The sequence below is a fragment of the Triticum aestivum genome, chromosome 4A, assembly GCF_018294505.1.
Source record: "Triticum aestivum cultivar Chinese Spring chromosome 4A, IWGSC CS RefSeq v2.1, whole genome shotgun sequence".
NCBI lineage: Eukaryota > Viridiplantae > Streptophyta > Magnoliopsida > Poales > Poaceae > Triticum > Triticum aestivum.
Window position 1 is genome coordinate 446,669,442 of NC_057803.1, and position 7,994 is coordinate 446,677,435.

Below are 7,994 nucleotides of genomic sequence, written 5' to 3' on the forward strand. Positions count from 1 at the left end.
ATCCATGGAGCTCGGGGGCTCAACATCAACATTGCCCTCAAGCGACCGTGCTGTTTTTCTAGACAGCGAACTCGTATCTATCGCCACCACCTCCTCGAGTATCTCTTTGACGATCGCTTTGGTAGAATTGTGTGGAATTTAGTCTATAACAACCCTGGAAAATTTCGTCGAGTTCCGATGGAGGAATCTCTGGCAATCCACGATATACCGGAGCCCTGTCAAATCTGGATGGGAATCTGGATGAGTTTAGGGCGTGGTGTCCAGCTTCTAGCTCGGACGTCCTTTGAAAGATCCAACCGTTGATCGGCTGCGGAATTCCTATATCTACCACCTCTTAAAATTTCAGCTTGATCCGACCGTCCAAACTCCGGGAACCTTTCGATTAGTGCATCACTTTTCGGATTTGTTTTCTGCACGAAAACGAATCCGACCCGAGTTCATCTTTTTTATGAACAGGATTTCGGACATCCCTTTTGAAGGAAGTTTTGTATGGGGTATTGTGTTTTGTTCCCGAACACATCCCACTAACTTTAAGATCTTTTGAACATGATGTTCAACATCATGCTGGTGTCAAACCAGTCCGGCAATATTACTCCACGGCTGCTGACCTGCGCTAGACACATCGTCACTTTAGCCGAGCTCAACTTCTTCGGATCATCATCTCGGCAAGACGAACAAGAGTCCGGCATCGCGAAGGATAAATCATCATCAACATCGCCGCCCCACGGATTACACGGAGCGGGCATACGGGCATCGTCGCATGGTCGCTTCATCAAGCCGGCATCGACCACGTCACGACCTGCATCGACAGGGCCGCACTATTGCTTCTTCAAGCTGGTGTCCGTCACGCCGACCTACTTCGACTCATCGGCTAACATCGATGCTTCGACATCTCGGCTGGACCGGGGGCTTCGCCATCTCTTCATCAACCTACTCCGGACACTTCGGCGTCACTAGCCGACCGGCTCCGTCACGTTAGTTGGGCCGAGGGCTTTGCCTCGGTGAGCCAACCTTTGCCAGCATTGCCATGCCATCGTTTTATCGTCCATCAGGCAATGGGTGTGCGGATCGAGTCCTAATTTTGGGAATCACCTTCCTTCAGATTGCTACAACAAATAAACCAGCTGCTATTAATCCCAGTATTTTTTGCTTGTTTGGGTTCATTTTTCCCAAAGAATTATTACTCTGGTTTGTCCATCATATGTACACAGGTCTATCAAATGGTGGCCGCATTGACGACAGTCGCATGGTGGTTCAGTCAGTTTCCGTACATAGTCCGGCGAACGCCGCATCCGGAGCTCGGACCGACCTGCGAATTCAGGCTTTGCCACGCCTTTACCACATCACGCCGACGCCCTGCATCGACATTGACTTTGGCGCCAGGCCATATTACTTTTATTACTCACTTTGCATAAATTATTTATTATGAAACGATTTTTTTAATTATCATTATTACTATTATCTCCGTTTTGCACTATTTTTTGTGCACAGGAAAATGATCCGGGGACTTCGGCGTCACTCTGCCGGTCTGCATTGACCGTGCTATGTCACCACTTCGTCGTGTCGAGCTCTCCGCTCCGCCACCTCGGGACCGGCTTGGGGGATGGAACCTTGCCCCGCATCAAGCTCGGACCGCGTCATCAATACCGAACACATTAACCAGCTAAGTCGCTTTCATGCTCAAAGCTTTAATTTCTAACTTGTGTTCGGTTCGACCAAGCATTATACTTTTTTGGAAAAAAGTTGCTTGTAAAATTTTTTCGTTGTCCAAACTTTGTTTGTGACACACAAATTCAAGGACCCAATTCACTTGGGGGCTTCCTTTATGAAGCTTTTCCTCTTGCATGTGATTATACTTGTACGGCTTCGTTCCTTGCTCGTGTATTATGCCACAATATGCACCATATTGACTTAAGCGATTTGCAAGCTGGGTTGCCTCGCTCCTGTGTTTACCCCTACATTCCCGATTGTTCGGCTAGGGAGTAAAGGGAGCATCTCTGCGATTGTCACGATCGGGTCACCCGAGCCGGACCTCAGATTGGGTGAAGCCGAAAGCTAGCGCTCTTATAGTTTTCAATGATGGTCGGCACACAACGGAACTCATGAGTACAAAAAATCTATTGCACAAGTCTCATAATAACAATGAGCACCGAAGAAAGGTATCGGCGGGGGTACTATTTTCTTCGAAGATGCTTCTTACACTTCGCGGTAATATAGCATAAGTTCCCTGAGCGCGCTTTGTCTGTTACAACCTTATGGCCTGATTGCCTGGTTATTGGAAACATCGTCGATATTCTCGACAGATGGAGTACATAACACTTTTCGGTCCTTGACCGAAGAGGGAGAAGCCGACGGTCGGTTAAGACGCGTTTAAAGTTCGGTTGAACATAGATATGATATAAGTACTTCGGTACATGCAATCATTCTTTTACTCAAGTCATTTGGGGGGCTCTTAAATTTATTTGAGCCGTTTTACAATAAGTGTTCTTCTTCTTAGTCGTTGCAAAGTTTTATTATTAGTATTATTTGTCACTCCTTTTTTCGACACAAGTGTGTGGTCACTAGCCGGGGAGCCTAATTTCTCTCTCAAGGCCGCTAGAGTTTAGTTTGCTAAACTAGCCTAATGAGAAGTACTCCGCCTTCGGGATAGGAGGTTGAAGCCGTAGGCTGACCCGCTTGAAGTCTTGAGATAGGATGTGTCATATTAAAGCGCGACAGAAGCACTCCTTTTTTCTAAGACCAATTTTCGGATTGGCACCGAACACCTGATCTTGTTCGGACGTCAAGTTTTTACTGACGTTTGTTTTGGTTTTCCAAGCTTATGGCACTTTTAAACTATTCGTGTGTTTCCAGCACAAGTCTCACAGTGCAATGCCGGACACCTTTATATATTCGGCAAAAACATTCTCGGATCTCACTATATATGCATTGGTTTCGAATTGTGTCTTTGGTCAATAGTTGGGTTGCCCGGCTCCTGTGCTTGCCTCCTACGTTCCGCTTTGTTCGGCTAGGTTTGCAAAGGGAGAACCACTGCGATTGTGCTTCCAGCTCACATGGTTAAGCACCTCAGTGGAGAAAGCCGAAAACTGACTGTCACAATAAGCGTAAACTGGTCAGCAATCCGATGACGGTGTTAAATGACTAGCCATTCATAACATTGGCCGAAGTGTTTACGGCTTGACCTCGACTATCGCCGAACACTACCGGGGGCTATTAACTGGCCTCCCAAACTAAATCCTCAATATTTTTCTCTTACATTAGAGCTGAGGTTTCATGATCATGCTTAGCATGACAACCCAAAGAAAGGAACCGATAGCGGGACTATTTTCTTTGGAAGACATTTCTTATGTTAAACAGTAATATAACATATCTCTCTACGTACCTTTGTTTATAAAACTGTATGGCCAGATTGCCTTGTTTGTCATAAATCTTTGCCCTCATAAAGGATTTAAAAAGTAGGACAAACACTCCCCGGCTTCTGGCCGAGGAGGTTGAAGCCGGTGGTCGGTTAACAAAGTTTTGTACAATGCGGATCCGAGCATTAATGACATAAAGTACTTGGATACATAGAGTCATTACACATAATTTGTGATTTTACTATGGATATCGATCCTTAATTCGGCCACCTGTGCCTGCATTAAGGCTCGGGGGCTACTGGGCTTTGGGCTTATTATTTACAAATATTAAAGGGGCACATCGATCCCCTGATCTGGTGTTGCCACCCGACCAGTGTCTCGAGGGCTACTGCATTGCTTGTTCAATGCAGAAAATTTTAAGTGCAATACAGTTGCCGAGGAGATTTTGATCCTCAGGTTGGTCGGCCGCACCCATCCTGAGTCTCGAGGACTGAGCACGCCGCTTTTTGTGTACCGGAGTATTCTACCGAGCTAGGACTTGATCCTCAGGCCGATTTTGCAAATCAACCTGAGTCTCAGCGGCTACTGGGATCAGTGGTCTTACGTCATCCTTCAAGTGCATCTCGGGTTTTAAACCGATACACACCTTGAGGGCTACTGGCTATATATCTCGGCAGAGAATAAATCGCACCAATAAAAAATATTAACAAAAATCGGCCCACATTCGGGGTGGTGCACCACCTCGGAAGCAGTCCAGCATAAAGCTCGGGCGTTAGTGGCTGGCTCCATAGAGGGCATTTCCGGCATTAAGCTCGGCTAAACTCCTTCAAACTTCTTTGAACCAAGTTGATTTACGACACCTCGGATACAGTCCGGCGTTGGAGCTCGGATACATAGTCTGGCGTTGGAGCTCGGATACAGTCCGGCGTTAGAGATCGGATACATAGTCCGGCGTTGGAGCTCGGATACATTCTGGTGTTAGAGCTGGGAAGCGGTCCAGCGTTGGTGCTCGGCTGCAAAAGATACCTCGAATGCAGTCCGGCGTTGGAGCTCGGACGCAAGAGGACACTGCCGCCCGGGAACAATTTCAAACCCGAGGTGTGGCATAAAAATAACAAGGCATTGATAAAGGCCGGAAACTTAAAGGGGCTCCTTGGATACCCGATGTATAAACTTATCGAATTCATTTCGGCGATCCTCAAGATCGAAGATGAGAAGATTTGTTGAACCAGTTTTCAAGACCGACGACCGAAGATGAAGAACAGTTCGGAAGAATCGAGGAGCGTCCCTAACTTGAAGACCGGTTCAGGGGGCTACTGACGGTGTCCTGGACTAGGGGGTACTCAACACGTCATCTCCCGATCTGATAGATTGGGCCGAGGACCCCCGTGGCCGTATACTCATGGGCCAGTTCGGACAACTGCCGCATACAAGGAAGATTCCACAAGACTTGGCGATCAAGACAAGGAATTCTCCCCACCAGCGTATTCGGCTAGGACTCTTGTTAACCTAGGCCTCTGGTGCATTATATAAACCAGGGCCAGGCTAGTCGATAGAACATACAGAACAACAATCATACCATAGGCTAGACTCTAGGGTTTAGCCTCTCCGATCTCGTGGTAGATCTACTCTTGTACTACCCATATCATCAATATTAATCAAGCAGGACGTAGGGTTTTACCTCCATCAAGAGGGCCCGAACCTGGGTAAAACTTCATGTCCCTTGCCTCCTGTTACCATCCGGCCTAGACGCACAGTTCGGGACCCCCTACCCGAGATCCGCCGGTTTTAACACCGACAATCTTCGTAGAATATGTAGGAACCAATGTGAGAATCTAGGTTCCGCTATTGGTTATTGATCAGCGACGTGTCTCGGTCATGTCTACATAGTTCTCGAACCCGTTGGGTACGCACGCGACGATCGGTATTATGAGTTTATGTGTTTTGATGTACCTAAGGTAGTTCGGAGTCCCAGATTATATCGGGAACATTACGAGGAGTCTCGAAATGGTCGAGACGTAAAGATCGATATATTGGATGACTATATTCGTACTTCATAAAGGTTCTGAGTGATTCGGGTATTTTTCGGAGTACCGGGGAGTTACGGGAATCCTTGAGAAGAAGTATCGGGCCTCATGGGCCAAGTGGTGGAAGAGAGGAGACAGGGCGCGCGCCCACCTAGCCCAAACCGAATTGGACTAGGGGGCCGGCCCCCCTTTCCTCCTTTCCTCCCTCTCCTTATTCCTCTCCTCCTTCCTTTCCTCCTCCTAGTAGGAGTAGGAAAGGGGAGTCCTACTCCTACTAGGAGGAGAACTCCTCCTCCTGGCGCGCCCTACAAGGTCCGGCCGGCCTCCCCCCTTGCTCCTTTATATACGGGGGCAGGGGGCACCCTAGGACACACAAGTTAATTGTTTCAAGCCGTGTGCGGTGCCTCCTCCACGATAATCCACCTCGATCATATCGTAGCGGTGCTTAGGCGAAGCCCTGCATCGGTAGGAACATCATCACCGTCCGCCGTCGTGCTGACGGAACTCTCCCGTGAAGCTCTGCTAGATCGGAGTTCGTGGGACGTCATTGAGCTAAACGTGTGCTGAACTCGGAGGTGCCGTGCGTTCGGTACTTGGATCGGTCGGATCGTGAAGACGTATGACTACATCAAGCGCGTTCTCATAACGCTTCCGCTTACGGTCTACGAGGGTACGTAGACGATACTCTCCCCTCTCGTTGATGTGCATCACCATGATCTTGCGTGCGTGTAGGAATTTTATTTGAAATTTCTACGTTCCCCAACAGTGGCATCCGAGCCAGGTTTATGCATAGATGTTATATGCACGAGTAGAACACAAGTGAGTTGTGGGCGATACTAGTCATACTGCTTACCAGCATGTCATACTTTGAATCGGCGGTATTGTTGGATGAAGTGGCCCGGACCAACATTACGCGTACGCTTACGCGCGACTGGTTCTTCCGACGTGCTTCACACACAGGTGGCTTGTCTCCAACTTTAGTTGAATCGAGTGTGGCTACGCCCGGTCCTTGTGAAGGTTAAAACAACACATACTTGACGAAATATCATTGTGGTTTTAATGCCTAGGTAAGAACGGTTCTTGCTCAGCCTGTAGCAGCGACGTAAAACTTGCAACAACAAAGTAGAGGATGTCTAACTTGTTTTTGCAGGGCATGTTGTCATATGATATGGTCAAGACGTGATGAGATATAAGTTGTTGTATGAGATGATCATGTTTTGTTGAAGTTATCGGCAACTGGCAGAAGCCTTATGGTTGTCTCTTTATTGCATAAGATGCAAGCGCCAAATAACTGCTTTACTTTATCGCTACGCGATAGCAATAGTTGCAAGAGCAATAATTGGCGAGACGACCATGTGATGACACGTTGATAAAGATCAAGATGATGGCGATCATGGTGTCATGCCGGTGACGATAGAGATCATGATGGTACTTTGGAGATGGAGATCTAAAGCGCAAGATGATCATGGCCATATCATCTCACATATTTTGATTGCATGTGATGTTTGTCCTTTATGCATCTTATTTTGCTTAGTTCGGCAGTAGCATTATAAGATGATCTCTCACTAAATTTCAAGGTACAAGTGTTCTCCCTAAGTATGCACCGTTGCCAAAGTTTGTCGTGCCGAGACACCACATGATGATCGGGTGTCATAAGCTCTATGTTCACATACAACGGGTGTAAGCCAGTTTTGCACACACAGAAATACTCGGGGTTAAACTTGACGAGCCTAGCATATGTAGATATGGCCTCCGAACACTGGAGACCAAAAGGTCGAGCGTGAATCATATAGTAGATATGATCAACATAGTGATGTTCACCATTGAAAGCTAATCCATCTCACGTGATGATCGGACATGGTTTAGTTGATATGGATCACATGATCACTTAGATGATTAGAGGGATGTCTATCTAAGTGGGAGTTCTTAAGTAATATGATTAATTGAACTTAAATTTATCATGAACTTAGTACCTGATAGTATTTGCATATCTATGTTGTAGATCAATTGCTCGCGGATCGCTTCCCCATTTTATTTATGATATGTTCCTAGAGAAAACTAAGTTGAAAGATGTTAGTAGCAATGAAGGGGATTGGATCCGTGATCTGAGGATTATCCTCATTGCTGCACAAAAGAATTATGTCCTTAATGCACCGCTAGGTGACAGACCGATTGAAGGAGCAGATGCAGATGTTATGAACGTTTGGCAAGCTCGATATGATGACTACTTGATAGTTTTGTGCACCATGCTTTATGGGCATAGAATCGGGGCTTCAAATACGTTTTTGAAACACCACAGAGCATATGAGATGTTCCAAGAGTTGAAATTAGTATTTCAGACTCATGACCATGTCGAAAGGTATGAGACCTTTGACAAGTAATTTGCCTACAAGATGGAGGAGAATAGCTCAGCTAGTGAGCATGTGCTCAGAATGTCTGAGTACTACACTCACTTGAATAAAGTGGGAGTTAATCTTCTAGATGATATAGTGATTGACTGAGTTCTCTAGTCACTATCACCATGTTACTAGAACTTCGTGATGAACTATAATATGCAAGGGATAACGGAAATGATTCCCAAGCTCTTTGTGATGCTGAAATCGACGTAGGT